The 15,644-nt window shown below is 42.0% G+C and overlaps 1 long non-coding RNA gene across 9 annotated transcripts in view; it reads right to left on the bottom strand.

Moving 5' to 3' along the window:
* The window catches only part of LOC131487838 (uncharacterized), a 66,590-nt gene that overhangs the window by 42,364 nt on the left and 8,582 nt on the right, over nt 1-15,644 (bottom strand). For 2 of the 9 annotated variants that reach the window (XR_009249990.1, XR_009249988.1), the window contains exons 2-3: nt 10,684-11,601; nt 4,397-4,544 (exon numbers count right to left, since the gene is read on the bottom strand). This is a non-coding gene — a long non-coding RNA (uncharacterized LOC131487838). Of the gene's footprint in view, nt 1-4,396; nt 4,545-6,649; nt 8,651-8,865; nt 11,602-15,644 lie in introns of those variants that run through there. The other 7 variants (XR_009249994.1, XR_009249993.1, XR_009249989.1 and 4 more) reach the window with 7 other exon arrangements.

Below are 15,644 nucleotides of genomic sequence, written 5' to 3'. Positions count from 1 at the left end.
TTCGAGCCCTAGGTCCGGCTCTGTGCTGACAGCTCAGAGCCTGCAGCCTGCTTCAGATTCTGTGTCTCTGTCTCTCTGCCCCTCCCCTGCTTACACCCTGTCTTTCTCTGTCTCTCAAACATAAATTAAAAAGTCAAAAAAAAGGAAGAAAAGAAAGAAAGAATATATTGGAGGGTGGCGCCTGGGTGGCTCAGTCAGTTAAGCATCTGACTCTTGGTTTCAGCTCAGGTCACGATCTCAGGGTTCCTGGATTCGAGCCCTGCGTAGGGCTCTGTACTGACAGCGTGGAGCCTACTTGGGATTCTCTCTGCCTCTCTCTCTGCCCCTCTCCCCCTCTCAAAATAAATAAATAAACTTTAAAAAAGAATAAACTAGAGGAGGGAAGGGTGGAAGTAAGAGCTACTATAATAATCCAGGGGAGAGGAGAAGATGGCTTGGACAAGAGAGGCAGTGGCAGACATAATAACAAGTGGAAAATGAAGGAGCTCTCCTGGAGGGAGGATTTATTGACTGACTGGATACAGGATGTGAGAAAAAGAGGAGTGATCAGGTAACTCAAAGCCTGGGGTTTGAGCAACTGGAGGATGGAGATGCCATTTGCAGAGTTAGAGAAGACCAGGAGGGTGAAGGTCAAGGTTGGGCTTTGAGCATTTGGGCTGAGATACCTATCGGATATTCAACTGGAGACAGCTGGACACGTGGACCTAGAGTCCAGCACAGACATAGAACTTGGAGGTCCAATCCTGGGTCCTCCCTCCTTTTCCTCTTCACCCTCTATATGATCTCACCCATTTCCTCAGCTTTCCATACCACCTGTAGGCCTCATGGGCATTTGTTCTCTGCTGGTATTTAAATGTAAGACAGCACCACGTGACATTGCCTCCCTTCCCTGAAAGTTCTACGTGTGAGGTAACTGGCAGTTTCACTACCCCCATTGTGCGCTCTAGTGAAGTTGGCAATCGCTAACAGACATGTGCCATCATGCAGCTGTACAAGAAAACAAAGATCACATTTTTTGAGGGTTCCTGACTGTCCAGGACTTTTTTCAGAAGTTCCCTGTAGAATTTTCAGAACAAAAATAGGTGTGAACTGTGTGCACTTTGGAAACGAATGAGTTGGCCACTGTAGGGCTAAGATTGGTATTGTTCGCAGAATGAAATTCCTGTTCACTGATGTTGTTTTGGGTTGGGCTGACCTTACGAACTGGATTTCTTTTCAGATGGGTGTATTTTTCCTTATTGCAAATTTCCTTCAATTCATCAGCAGAAATTCTAGCCACTTTGCTGGGAGCTTGTGACCCTGGGTTGGACGGCTTAGGTATTCGCCTTTTGACAAATGCTTATTTATTTATTTTTTTGGACTTTCTGCTTGGCACTTCCCGCTTTCCCCCTGGTGACCTTTTCTGGCACTACTTTCTGGTTTCATCCCCTACAAATCACTTCCTTTGGGTCACTTGAGTCTTTCTCCCATAGGAGAGTCTAATCATTTTCAACAAAAAAGTTGAAAAAGACCTTCCTAGATTCCTGCCCTACCATTTATTCAGCGATTCCTGGGTTTCGTGACTTGGGTGAAATTCACACATCCATTGCTATATTTATCCATACTAAGAATTGCCATGGTGCTCAAAAGGGCACTGCATTTTCTAATACAATCTACACAGTACCTTGGGTAATTTGTGGCAGGCCCCAAGGTTCTCTTGTGGCCTGAGAGAACTCATTTTCTCTGGATTTGCCTGTCCATAAATGTTTACTTATTTACCTATAATCTATCTTCCTACAAGAAGAATGTATGGCTGCTTATAAAAATGTAAGCACTGTAGCAAAATAAAATAAGTTTGAGATGAGAAACATACAGCAAAGGGAGAAGAAGTAGGATACAAGTCATGAAGTCTCTGCTAAAGATGGATCAGAGTCTCCTGATAAGCAACACAAAGAGAGAAACATTATATAATGAGCTATAAAATGCACAGAGCCCCTAACGGATAAAAAACACCAGCTGTATAGGACGAGCACAATTGCACTGTCTCCCAGGGGTCCACCCGAAGGACTTTAGAAACAGTGTCCTACTGTCTTTCTCAAAGTGCAGTGAAGGATTTCATGGGACCTCCTTGTAATACCAAAGCACCAGTTAGCAGAAGTATTTCTACCTGAGGCTACAAAAACATGATTAACCTCCTCTGACACTACCAGAGGGTGAAGAACGAATGGAATGACCTCCATAGAAATGCTGTGAGGGCCTCAGGGAAGAGAAATGAGAAAAGGGTCTGGTGACAGTTCTCTGATTTTTAGGGCACTGTAAGAATGCCAAACATGGGGTGCCTGGGTGGCTCAGTCGGTTGAGTGTCCGACTTCGGCTCGGGTCATGATCTTGCGGTTTGTGAGTTCGAGCCCCACGTCGGGCTCTGTGCTGACAGCTCGGAGCCTGGAGCCTGCTTCGGATTCTGTGTCTCCCTCTCTCTCTCTGCTCCTCCCCCACTTGTGCTCTGTCTCTCCCTCTATCAAAAATAAATTAAAAATGTAAAAAAAAAAATTAAAAAAAAAAAAAAAAGAATGCCAAACACCACTCAGGAGCTGAGGGTTTGATCAGATCTGCTACCAGGGCCATGATACCAAAGAACCTGTTTATCAAATTCAGTGATCTGAATGCCATGGTGACCGCCCCCCTCCCTTCTTTTGTCCCCCCAGAAGGAAAGTGGGATAGGAGGAAGCAGTCTTGAGAGGCTGAGGGACAGCCCCAAGAAGGGATGTGAAAGAGGGCCTCACTTAAATAGGGCCGGATGAACTTCTGTGGGTTGCTTTGGCCCCATACTGACTTTTATTGGGTTTTTTTTTAGCTTTTAATGAAATTCAGGTGAGTCTGTTGTACATTGTCTAGCGAGGATGGTAATGGTAGATGTTAGATTTGGTTTATTCACAGTCCGAGTTCACACAGCATCTTTTTCACTAAACCTTGCTTTAGCTTCTTCCTATCTGGGCATGTCAGCCTAAATTTCATGATATAACTCAGGAAATGGAAAAATGGTTTTCAACTAGTGGGGGAAAAATGAATTTAGATCAGCAAAACTCAACTCTTGTAGCCATGATTTAATTGTTGCTAATGTGAAGTTAAAAGTGTTCTCATTCTTGGGGCCCCTGGGTGGCTCAGTCGGTTGAGCATCCGACTTCGGCTCAGGTCATGATCTCACGGTCCGTGAGTTCGAGCCCCGCGTCGGGCTGTGTGCTGACAGCTCAGAGCCCGGAGCCTGCTTCCAGTTCTGTCTCTCCCTCTCTCTCTCTGCCCCTCCCTCACTTGTAGTCTGCCTCTCTCAAAAATAAATAAACGTTAAAGAAATCTTAAAAAAAAAAAAAAAAGTGTTCTCATTCTTAAGCTTAAGTCAGCATGTAATTGACACACGAATTTTCATAACCAGCCTGTGAAATGTACAAGGGGGATCCAAATGAATCCAAGAAAGTAAGGCTCGTATGTTTCTTTGCATTAAGAAAGAATGGAGGGGGGCGCCTGGGTGGCGCAGTCGGTTAAGCGTCCGACTTCAGCCAGGTCACGATCTCGCAGTCCGTGAGTTCGAGCCCCGCATCAGGCTCTGGGCTGATGGCTCGGAGCCTGGAGCCTGTTTCCGATTCTGTCTCCCTCTCTCTCTGCCCCTCCCCCGTTCATGCTCTGTCTCTCTCTGTCCCAAAAATAAATTAAAAAAAAAAAAAAAAAAGTTGGAAAAAAAAAAAAAGAAACAATGGAGGGGCTCCTGGGTGGCTCAGTCGGTGAAGCGTCAACTTCGACTCAGGTCACAATCTCACAGTTCGTGGGTTCGAGCCCTGCACTGGGCTCTGTGCTGACAGCTCAGAGCCTGAAGCTTGCTTCCGATTCTGTGTCTCCCTCTCTGTCTCTGCCCCTCCCCTGCTCACGCTCTCTTTCTCAAAAATAAAATAAACATTAAAAAACTTTTTAGAAAAAAAAGAAAGAATGGAGGAGAGGGGAAGAAAGGAATGAAAATTCTGAAATACTGACAAATATTAATCATCAAAAATTAAAAGTCCCTCAAAAGGAAGGATAATAATAGCTTTCTCTGAATCACCATTCAATCTGCACAGTATATCATCACCAACAGGAATCTTGCACTTACACGGTGGGGGCTTGCGGGGGGGGTGGGGGGGAGGGAGGGCAGGAAGCATTTTTTTTCTAACTTCTTTTTCAGACTAATGACTACCTTAATCTCCAGTATGGTAATTCAATATCATCTAGAGTTGAGACAAATACTTCTGTATAGGCTAAGTTACGCTAATAAATTTATTTTTAAAAAAAATAAAAAGTTTCAAAAGTATGTGTTACCAAACTTAGAAATTGAAAAAAAAAAAAAAATGTAAGACTTTCAAAACTGTATGTTACTAAAAATAACACTGACCCTTGATATTTGTCTGAAGAATCTCTGGAGAGAAAAGGATTTCATCCATTGGAGATAAATGGGGCCAACTCATCCGTGATCTTTGGTTTAATTAGCTAACCTCTTCCAGATGGAGGACATTCAAAGCAAAGGAATATTTCTGAGCCCCCTGGAATTGTTAATAAGCATAACAATATGTTACATGTACAAGAAAATATGTGTCTTTTATCTTTGTCTTTAAAGGGCAAATGAGGAAGTACTTGGTAGCATTATGATTTTCAGTTTGATTACTGAAAAAGAAATGCCCGAATTTTATTCACTGCTGGACAAACAAACTGAGTATTTGCTTTACTCCTATGCTAAGCATGGGGGTGGTGGATGAGACAAGCCCCCGGCCCTATGGAATCCACCATTTAAGTAGAGGATACATTCCAGTGCCTGGCGCAATGTAAGGGCTGGATAACTATTTGTTGAATAAAGAAGTGAATGATGTAGACGTTTGTATAAGGAATCACATTAATAAAGGTCTGAACAAGTTACTGTGGTCAGAGGAGAGCGTGGGGGACCTCAAGCTGTCAGAGAAGGCTTCACAAAGAAGGTTGTCAGGAACACAAAAGACTTCCAGACACAGAAAACAGCATGCTTAACAGCATGGAGAGAAGAAAAGAGTAACATGTATTTAGGCAACAGCTAGTAATTTGGTGTGGCCGGAGCATAATGTGTATATACAATGTGCCTGGAAGATAGTGAGACCACAGAAATGGGCTGGGGCTCATTTAAAGAGGACCCTGAAAGCCAAAGGTTAGACTTGATCCTTGAGTACGTTAATGGAATTTTAGAAAGATAATAGAAGACACAGTATGGAGTATGTATAGAAGTGAGAAGGAAGTAAAGGATACCAAAGGCTAAGAGCCTTGTTTGTGACTGGCACTAGGATGGGTCCAGCACATATTTACATTAAATCTCATTTAATCCTTGGAATACTCTGAATACAAAATACTATCCTAATTTTCGGGGGGGGGGGGGGAGGGGGAGGGGGGGGACTCAGAGAGGTTAAGCAACTCTCCATAGCTCACACAGCTAATAAAAGATGGAGCTAGGATTCGAAATCAAGGCAAGAATCTCGGAGAGTAAAAACGCCATTGGACCTATACGAATTAGTATCAGGAAAAATAGACACTGGAAGTTTGGAGAAAGTTAGCAAGTATTAAGAAAGACACACATGCAAGACACAGAAAGAAAAGCATGACTATACAAAAGGATATTTACAGTAAGGGAGATACAACACAGGAAGTGGGAAGATAATCATAGAAAAACCACAACATGTGTTTTTAAAATGCAAAGCCCCAGGGAGGAGAAAGCAAACGATACAATAATGCCATTCACTCTGGCCTCCTGTGCATTTGGTTTCGCTCTTTACTTTTTTTTTTTTTTTAAACTTTAAACAATTTGTTATGAGAGTAACAAAGATACAGCTCATGATCTTGCAACTCTAATGCCCTAAATCAGAAACAGATGGTACCTAGTGTACCCTGTTTCCTAGAAACAGCAGAATTTTGAGGACAACACCCTCCGTGCACCGCACCACTGATTTCAGTTCCTTCACAAAGACTAATACACGGCTAAATAATGTGGTTGCTGGGCATTGTATTGAAACATCTGTTTTTCTTGCTCGAGAACCTTCTTGAAGGTCAAAACTTCTCTCTGTTTTATTGTGTGTGTGTTTTTTTAATTTCAAAAGTAATCCATTCTTATCATTTCTGAACATGGAAGAAAATTAAAATCCCCTGTAATCCTTCAACCTTGCAATAACCAATGACCACTTTAACATTTTGACAACATTCTTCTGGTTCTTTTTCTTTTTTTTTTTTTTTTTTAATTTTTTTTTTCAACGTTTTTTATTTATTTTTGGTACAGAGAGAGACAGAGCATGAACGGGGGAGGGGCAGAGAGAGAGGGAGACACAGAATCGGAAACAGGCTCCAGGCCCCAAGCCATCGGCCCAGAGCCTGACGCGGGGCTCGAACTCACGGACCGCGAGATTGTGACCTGGCTGAAGTCGGACGCTTAACCGACTGCGCCACCCAGGCGCCCCTTCTGGTTCTTTTTCTACACATACACGGGCATAAATACACACACATGAACACACAAACTTTATAGAAAATAGGATGTATACAAATTGTCTTCTGATCTGTTTTGTTCATTGGATATATCATTAATGTTTTTTTTTTCATATCCCCAAATATTTATGATGACCACTAGTATTCCATCATATCATATAAATTAACTTATTTAACCAATCTATTTTTCATCCAACAAATTCTGTTCATGGAACACCCACTTTATGTCAGAACTGTGCTTGGTACTGGGTGCACAGTGGGGAGTGAAACAGCCAAAATTCCTGCCCTCATGGAGTATACTGTCCTGTTACTGATGTGTAGCTTATTCGAGAACTTTTTTTAAGTAGGCTCCATACCCAGCATGGAGCCCAACGTAGGGCTTAAACTCAGGACCCTGAGATCAAGAACTGGGCTGAGGTCGAGTCAAACACTTAACCAACCGAGCTACTCAGGCACCCTACTTATATTAGAACTTACATTATTCGAAAATTGCACAGTGAAACCTGGCAAATGCTACCTCTACTGGGTGGTTAAAGTTAACATCATTGGTGAAAGCTCATGTAGACAGTTTGTCCCCAGCTTAATAACTAAAACCCCAGTTTAATAATGATTTTTTTTTAATCAAGAGACATGCTACAAAATATCTGACCAGTGCTCCTTAGAACTGTCAAGGTCATCAAAAATAAGGAAAATCTGGGGCGCCTGGCTGGCTCAGTTGGTAAGAGCATGCAACTCTTGATCTTGTAAGTTTGAGCCCCACATTGGGTGTGGAGATTACTTAAAAATAAAGTATTTAAAGGGACACCTGGGTGGCACAGTTGGTTAAGCATCTGACTTTAGCTCAGGTCATGATCTCGAGGTTCGTGAGCCCTCACAGCCAGCTTTCCGCTGTCAGCGCAGCATCTGCTTTGGAAAATCAGTCTCCTTCTCTGCCCTTCTCTCTCTCAAAAATAAATAAACCTTAAGAAATGTTTAAAAAATAAAATCTTTATGGGGCACCTGGGTGGCTCAGTCGGCTAAGTGTCTGACTTCAGCTCAGGTCATGATCTCACAGTTCGTGGGTTTGAGCCCTGCATTGTGCTCTGTACTGACAGCTCAGAGCCTAGAGCCTGGAGCCTGCTTTGGATTCTGTGTCTCCCTCTCTCTCTGCCCTTTCCCTCTCACACTGTGTGTGTGTCTCTCTCTCAAAAATAAACACTAATTTTAAAAAGAAAAAATAAAATCTTAAAAAAAAATAAGGATAGTCTGGCAAACTCTTACAGTCTTGAAGAACCTAGGGAGACATGACAACTAAATGTAATAACGTAGTGTTCTGGATAGAATCCCAGAACAGAAAAAGAATAGTAGGTTAGGGGTACCTGGGTGGCTTAGTCGGGTAAGTGTCTGACTGTGGCCCAGGTCATGATCTCGTAGTCCATGAGTTTGAACCCTCATTGGGCTCTGTGCTGACAGCTCAGAGCCTGGAGCCTCCTTCAGATTCTGTGTCTCCTTCTCTCTCTGCCCTTTCCCTGCTCACACTCTGTCTTTCTCTCTCAAAAATAAATAAACATAAAAAAAAATTAAAGTAGCTTAAAATTAAGGAAATATGAATACAGTATGGATTTTAGTTAATAAAATGAAATCAATAGTGGTTCATTAGTTGTGATGAATGTAATATACGAATAGCAGTTGTTAACAATGAAGGAAATGAGGAGGAAGGATGGATGGAGTACAGAAGAACTCTCCGTACTATCTTTGCAACTTCTCTGTGTATCTAAAACCATGCTAAAATTAAAAGTTTATTAAAAATAAACACTGTGACAGTCATCCTTGCTTATTGAAGCACATCTCTGATTGCTTCCTTTGGATAAAGCCCCAAGAGTGAAATTGCTGAGCCAAAGTGTATACAAATTCTTATTTAGTAGAGATTAATTTTACAGTGTTATATATAGATGTTTTGCTGACTTTCTGAAGATGGGTTAGCCTTATGACTTTATCCCTGTATTTTCCTAGCTGGAGATCCAGGAGCTGGAAGAAAACCTAAGAGACCATGAATCCCAACTACCTCATGTTATAGACGAGAAGGAGTCAAGTGACTTGCCCAGGGTTGAGCGCCTTGTTAACAGTGGGAAGTAGAACTCGTATCCCTGCAGACTGTCATCTGGGCTGGGCTGGGCTGGGCTGTCCATAAGCATGTGCAAAAGAAATAAGTTTTCTGACTCATAGTGGAATCAGTGATCAACAACCAGACCTGCCTCTATTTTCTGTAGGTAAACATAAGGGTTTGCTTCCTTTGTTTTGGACACAGTTGCTAGGAACGAAAACGATTTTTAAAGTTTCAGAATAGATTTATTTTTATTATTTTTTAATGTTTATTTATTTTTGAGAGAAAGAGAGAGAGAGAGAGAGAGAGAGAGCGCGAGCTGGCGGGGGAAGGGCAGAGAGAGAGGGAAACACTGAATCCGAAGCAGGCTCCAGGCTCTGAGCTGTCAGCACAGAGCCGAACATGGGGCTCAAACTCACGGACCATAAGATCGTGACACTTAACCGACTGAGCCACCCAGGTGCCCCTGAAAGAATGGATTTAGACACAACTAATAGAATTGCTTGACTCAATCCCTGGGCAAATTGTTTTTCCTTTCTGAGCTGTTGCTTCCCAATCAGAACAATCAGAATTCCAACACCTACTACGCCTCAATCTTCTGAGAGGGACCTCGTAGAAATTAAGTAGCTAGAGCAGATTATCAGCAGGAGCCTTAGAAAGAGAAATGTCATTTAAGGAAAAGGCATTTGAATGAGAACAAAGGGCACAGTTTCTGTTAAGCAGTCTGTCATATCCCAAGAAAGTTCATTTCCTTGCCTGGTAGGGTCTCTAGACAAGGAAAATCCCAGACTTGGCATCGGTAAGGAAGAAGAGGGCGATAGGAAGGAAGGGAGAGAATTGTTAGACTTCTTGGCTGGAAATCAGAAACAAATAGTTCCCGAGCCTGGCATTGTCAGGGGCCAGCGTCAGGACCAGCCCAAGAAGGCAGAAGAGGAACATTACCGGTCCTGACTTGGCTCCACACACCGTTAGTCAACAGAAAGTGGTGCGTAAGCAGGATTCTGGAGGATGCAAGAGAAATGTAAACAATCACTGGGTGCGGACCTGCGGTTGCCTATAGAAGCTTTGCCAGGCCCGAGATTGCAGGAGTACATTTTGACTTTTAATTCCCAGACATTCTTCCAGGATTTGGGCAATGACAAAGGCGAGCTAAAACAAACTAAAGGCTGGGAATTAGGAAAGCACTGGCCTCTAATCTCAAACTGGAGCCTCTAATCATAGTCCTAACCCTCGCTCAGGTTAGCGAGCATCTTTGCTCTGCAACATGGAAATGACTTATTTTATTTGCCTATAAACATGTCAGCACCTGCACTGAATTGAAACTTGGCAGACAAAATGAGGAAGGGGCAACACTTCTAAAAACTCTTCCTAGTTTTATGATTTGAACCGTTTACGTCTTTGAAACAGTAGAACAGGAGAAAGACATTAGATAACTTTCAGGATCAGATAAAAGGAGGAAAGAATTAAACAGATGGCAAGAATCTCCCATTATTATTTATTGCAGTCATGATTTTGCAGACATGCAAAGATGTGGGCAGTTTGATTGGCACTGCTTGTGACTGTGCAGCAGAAAAAGAAGTGATGGCCCTGAGTTTCGAGAGAGAACAGGATGAGGGGCACCTGGGTGGCTCAGTCAATTGAGTGTCCGACTCTCGATTTCAGCTCAGATCATGATGTCTCAGTTCATGGGACCGAACCCCACATCATGCTCTGCGCTGACAGCGTGGAGCCTGCTCGGCATTCTTTCATTCCCTCTCCCTCTGCCCCTCTCCTCTGCTTGTGCTTTCTCGGTCTGTCTCTCTCTCTCTCTCTCTCTCTCTCTCAAAATAAATAAATAAACACTTTTAAAAAGGTGGGTGGGGAACAGGATGAGATGGGAGCATCTGGGTGTGATCTCAAAAGAGTCCAGAACTAAATGAAAATCTATACTTTAAAATGTGGATTTCTAGCTTAACTGTATTGTGTGCTTTTTACCTAGAAAAGTAGTTCTGGGCTCCATTCATGCAAATAAAAACTCTTTACTGGATCAGCTTTGATCTTGGTCGGTAAGGTCAATATTAATTATATTTCACTGAGATGACTTAACTGCCCCCTGTTGGGCTTACCTATGAGTCTGGTTCCTTGTTGCTGCCTTCAATCCTACCTCTGGAGTTCCATTCCTTTAAATTGGATGGTAAGCAGATTCTGTATCACAGGTCAATACCAGTCGACCAACAGAAGTCTGAATCACTGTGTTGAAATGATATTAAGGTAGAAAAGGCTCCCACAACTGATTAGCAAGATAACAAGAAAGGGAAGAGAGGCAATGTCTGTGGGTTAAGGCAATGTGTGTTGCAGTACCCATTCTTCTGGAAAGGGTTATTTATTAAGCTTTTATCTATCATCGGCACCTCAGTGTGGATATACTGGAGCTGGGTTTGTAGATACAGCACTGGTATTTTTAGAAGCAAAACTCAGGATGTATGGTTTAAGCAAGGACTTTCTTTTACTGATTTTGTAAATTAAATCATATACCAGTTCTCACAAAGATATACAAGTAATATTTGATTAAGCATGAAATGAATCACAACCTATTGAAATTTGTGGGAATTGTTACATAAAAGGTAATGAAAACACTCCAGGGCACACCTACCCAAGGATAAGTCCAAAGCACAGGACAGTCAAGTCTGGCTGGGAACCCTGCGCTTTCAGGGGCCATCAGAGGGCCCTGGTCTCTGAAGTCATGGTGGTTTCAGAAGCAGGTCGAAAGTATAATGAAAAAAGGAAGTGAAAAGTCACTGACATACTTCACTTATTCCACAATTTTGCTTTTTTAAAAGAAACTTCTCTGCAGGGCTCTGCACTAAGCGTTGCCTTGGGAGAGCTTCAGTCTAGATAGCATGGTCAGGGCAATTATTAACTACTTACAATATCATCCTGGCTCCCCCTGAATTCACTGACCTTACAGTGATGTCTTCTCTTTTTCAGCAAGGATCTTGTGGGCCCACACACGTTAAGGCTCTCTATATTGAGGTCAAATCAACCTTTCAAAAAAAAAAATTATTTACAAAGTTGATTTCAGCTGAAATAAAACTTACATCTACAACAAGAATTCACCAAGTATTTTTTAATTAAAAAAAAAATGGGGGGGGGGGGGGCGCCTGGGTGGCTCAGTCGGTTGAGCATCCGACTTCAGCTCAGGTCATGATCTCATGGTCTGTGAGTTCGAGCCCCGCATCAGGCTCTGTGCTGACAGCTCAGAGCCTGGAGCCTGCTTTGGATTCGTGTCTCCCTCTCTCTCTGCCCCTCCCCCGCTCGTGCTCTGTCTCTCTCTGTCAAAAATATATAAACATTTTTAAAAAATTAACATTTATTTATTTTTGAGAGAGACAGAGCACGAGCGGGGGTGGGGCAAAGAGAGAGGGAGACAGAATCCAAGGCAGGCTCCAGGCTTTGAGCTGTCAGCACAGAGCCTGACATGGGGCTTGAACTCACAGACTGCAAGATCATGACCTGAGCCGAAGCCAGAGGCTCAACCAACTGAGCCACCCAAGTGCCCTTCACCAAGTACTTTAAGCACGGAGTTGTAAAGAGAAACATTTCAATAAACTCTAACTCCTCAGCAAGAATGAAAAAGCTCTCTCCACTGTAACTCCATCCTTCTCAACCACTTCCCAACCCGGTTCTCTCCATACATTCAAGACTTTTAGCCTAGAATGCTTTCTCCTTCTTGTGCATATCTTTTACTACAATGATCACACTTTACTGTTATCTGTATTTCTTTGTCTATTAAACCTCAAAAACAGAGAACAGGAAATGTGTATTCTGTCCAGATACCTCCTGAATACTTCGTCACTGCCAGGCACTGTGCCAGGCGTGAGAGATACGACAGAAAACAAGGTGGACAAGATCCCTGACTGCATAGAGCTCAATCCAGCGGGGTCTTTCTAACCCAAGTGCCTAGCTCATGGTAGGTGTGCAATCAAGACTGAAAGAATAGGGGCACCTGGCTGGCTCAGTCTGTAGCGCCTGTGACTCTTGATCTTGGGGTCGTGAGTTCAAGCCCCACACTGGGCATAGAGCTTACTTTAAAAGAATAAATGAAAGACAAAGAAAGAAAGAAAGAAAGAAAGAAAGAAAGAAAGAAAGAAAGAAAGAAAGAAAGAAAGAAAGAAAGAAAGAAAGGAAGGAAGGAAGGAAGGAAGGAAGGAAGAAAGAAATGAAGCTTCTGCCAGAAATTTATAAATTAGTTGCTTAGGTTAATACAACAGCACATAGGTAAAAGGCAGAAATAGGAAATCTTAAGTCAATTGCATTGTGGTTGAATCCCGAGTCACTTCCACCATCACTAACGGCAATTATTGAAAGTAACAGCCCAAAGAGCAGGAAACCACATTCTTAGAATCCAAAAGAAAGCAGATTATGTAAAAAAGCTTTTGATGTGGAAGAATACTAATTCCGATTAAAAAAACTGTTACCTAAAAACTAAGATCTGGGGCGCCTGGGTGGCTCAGTCGGTTAAGCGTCCGACTTCGGCTCAGGTCATGATCTCACGGTCCGTGAGTTCGAGCCCCATGTCGGGCTCTGTGCTGACGGCTCAGAGCCTGGAGCCTGTTTCAGATTCTGTGTCTCCCTCTCTCTCTGACCCTCCCCCATTCATGTTCTGTCTCTCTCTGTCTCAAAAATAAATAAACATTAAAAAAAAAATTAAAAAAAAAACAAAAAAAACTAAGATCCATATACATGGAGAGTAGAACTCCTGACTTATTCTGATGCTTCTTAAACTGACTATATCATGGAAATAAAGGTCAAAGAAGGCTCCGTAGTCAGGAAATGCTGTGCACTAATAGATACATATTTTTTAAGTTTATTTATTTGGAGGGGAGAGGCAGAGAGAGAGAATCCCAAGCAGGCTCCACGCTATCAGCACAGAGTCTACTGTGGGACTCAAACTCATGAACCGTGAGATCATGACCCGAGTCAAAATCAAGTGGGATTTAACCAACTGGGACCACTGAGGCACCCTAGATATTTTTAACATATTGGGAAAATGACAATAAAACAGTGTTTCTGAATTTTTTTCCCATAAAACAATGATCCAATGAGTTTTTCCCTGAAAAGAGTATAAAGTGTCTAGAAAACATCACGCATAAGCCCCTCTCACAGCTTCACAAAGCACGCTATCATATTAATGTCTCTGAAAAGTTCTGCAGAAAAGAAATATGTTTAACTGTGTTAATCATCATTTCCCATACTTACTTAAACCACCAAATTCTTTTTTTTTTAATTTATTTAAATTCAAGTTAGTTAACATACAGCGTAGTCTTGGCTTCAGGAGTTGAACCCAGTGATTCATCTCTTACGTATGACACCCAGTGCTCACCCCAACAAGTGCTCTCCTTAAGGCCCATCACCCATTTAACCCATCCCTCCCCCCAGCTCCCCTCCAGCAACCCTCAGTTTGTTCTCTTTATTTAACAGTCTCTTATGGTTTGCCTCCTTCTCTGTTTTTGTCTTACTTTTCCTCCCCTTCCCGTGTTCATCTGTTGTGTTTCTCAAATTCACATATGAATGAAATCATATGATATCTTTCTCTGACAGACTTAATTCACTTAGCATAATACATTCTAGTTCCATCCACGTTGTTGTAAATGGCAAGATTTCATTCTTTTTCATTGCCAAGTAGTATTCCATTGTGTGTGTAGATTTCTTTTGTTTTAAATTTTTTTTTAACATCTTATTTATTTTTAAGAGAGAGTGAGAAAGAGCAAGCGAGCAAACAAGTGAGGGGCAGAGAGAGAGGGAGACACAGAATCCGAAGCAGATTCCAGGCTCTGAGCTGTCAGCACAGAGCCTGATGCGGGGCTTAAACTCACAAGCTGTGAGATTATGACCTGAGCCTAAGTCAGGCACTTAACCAACAGAGCCACCCAGGCGTCCCTTTGTGTTTGTAGATTTCATTCTTTTTCATTGTCAAGTAGTATTCCAGTGTGTGTGTGCATGCGTGCATCACATCTTTTTTTTTTTTTTTTATCGCATCTTCTTTATCCATTCATCAGTTGATGGACATGATAGCACTGCTATAAACATTGGGGTGCCCCTTCAGATCAGCATTTTTGTATCCTTTAGATAAATTCCTGGTAATGCAATTGCTGGGTCATAGGGTAGTTCTATTTTTAATTTTCTGAGGAACCTCCATACTGTTTTCCAGAGTGGCTGTACCAGTTGCATTCCCACCAACAGTGCAAAAGAGTCCCCTTTCTCCGCATCCTTGTCAACATCTGTTGTTTCCTGAGTTATTAATTTTAGCCATTCTGACAGGTATAAAGTGGTATCTCACTGTGGTTTTGATTTGTATTTCTCTGATGATGAGTGCTGTTGAGTATCTTTTCACATGTCTGTTAGCCATCTGGATGTCTTCTTTGGAGAAGTGTCTATTCATGTCTTCTGTCCATTTCTTCACTGGATTATTTGTTTTGGGGTATTGAGTTATAAATTCAAAATGGATGAAAGACCTAAATGTGAGACAGGAAACCATCAAAATCCTACAGGAGAAAACAGGCAGCAACCTCTTTGAACTTGGCCACAGCAACTTCTTACTTGACATGTCTCCAGAGGCAAGGGAAATAAAAGCAAAAATGAACTATTGGGACCTCACCAAGAGAAAAGCTTCTGCACAGTGAAGGAAACAATCAGCAAAACTAAAAGGCAACCGACAGAATGGGAGAAGATATTTGCAAATGACATATCGGATAAAGGGTTAGTATCCAAAATCTATAAACTACCAAATGCTCCTTTCAAAGAATATCTCTTAGGTTAGGAAAATCGGCTTTAAACTTCAACTTATAATACCGTTCACTTCTACTTACTTATTAGTGGTGATCTAGAAAACCAAGACATTCTCACAATACAGTGTCAAATGATAAAAGTATTTTCTTACAAAAGTATCTTTTAATAAAATTTGCTGCGCAAATAATAATCTTAGCAACATTCTGCATTTTGCTTCTAAATGAAGTCACCAAATAACCACTAGATGGCAGTATGATTCCATTTATATTACAGTCATCCCACAGCAGCATAGTAATGG

The sequence above is a fragment of the Neofelis nebulosa genome, chromosome 10 (assembly GCF_028018385.1).
Source record: "Neofelis nebulosa isolate mNeoNeb1 chromosome 10, mNeoNeb1.pri, whole genome shotgun sequence".
Taxonomy (NCBI): Eukaryota; Metazoa; Chordata; class Mammalia; order Carnivora; family Felidae; genus Neofelis; species Neofelis nebulosa.
Note: the sequence above shows the minus strand (reverse complement) of the source record. Positions and strands in the feature narration are given on the sequence as shown.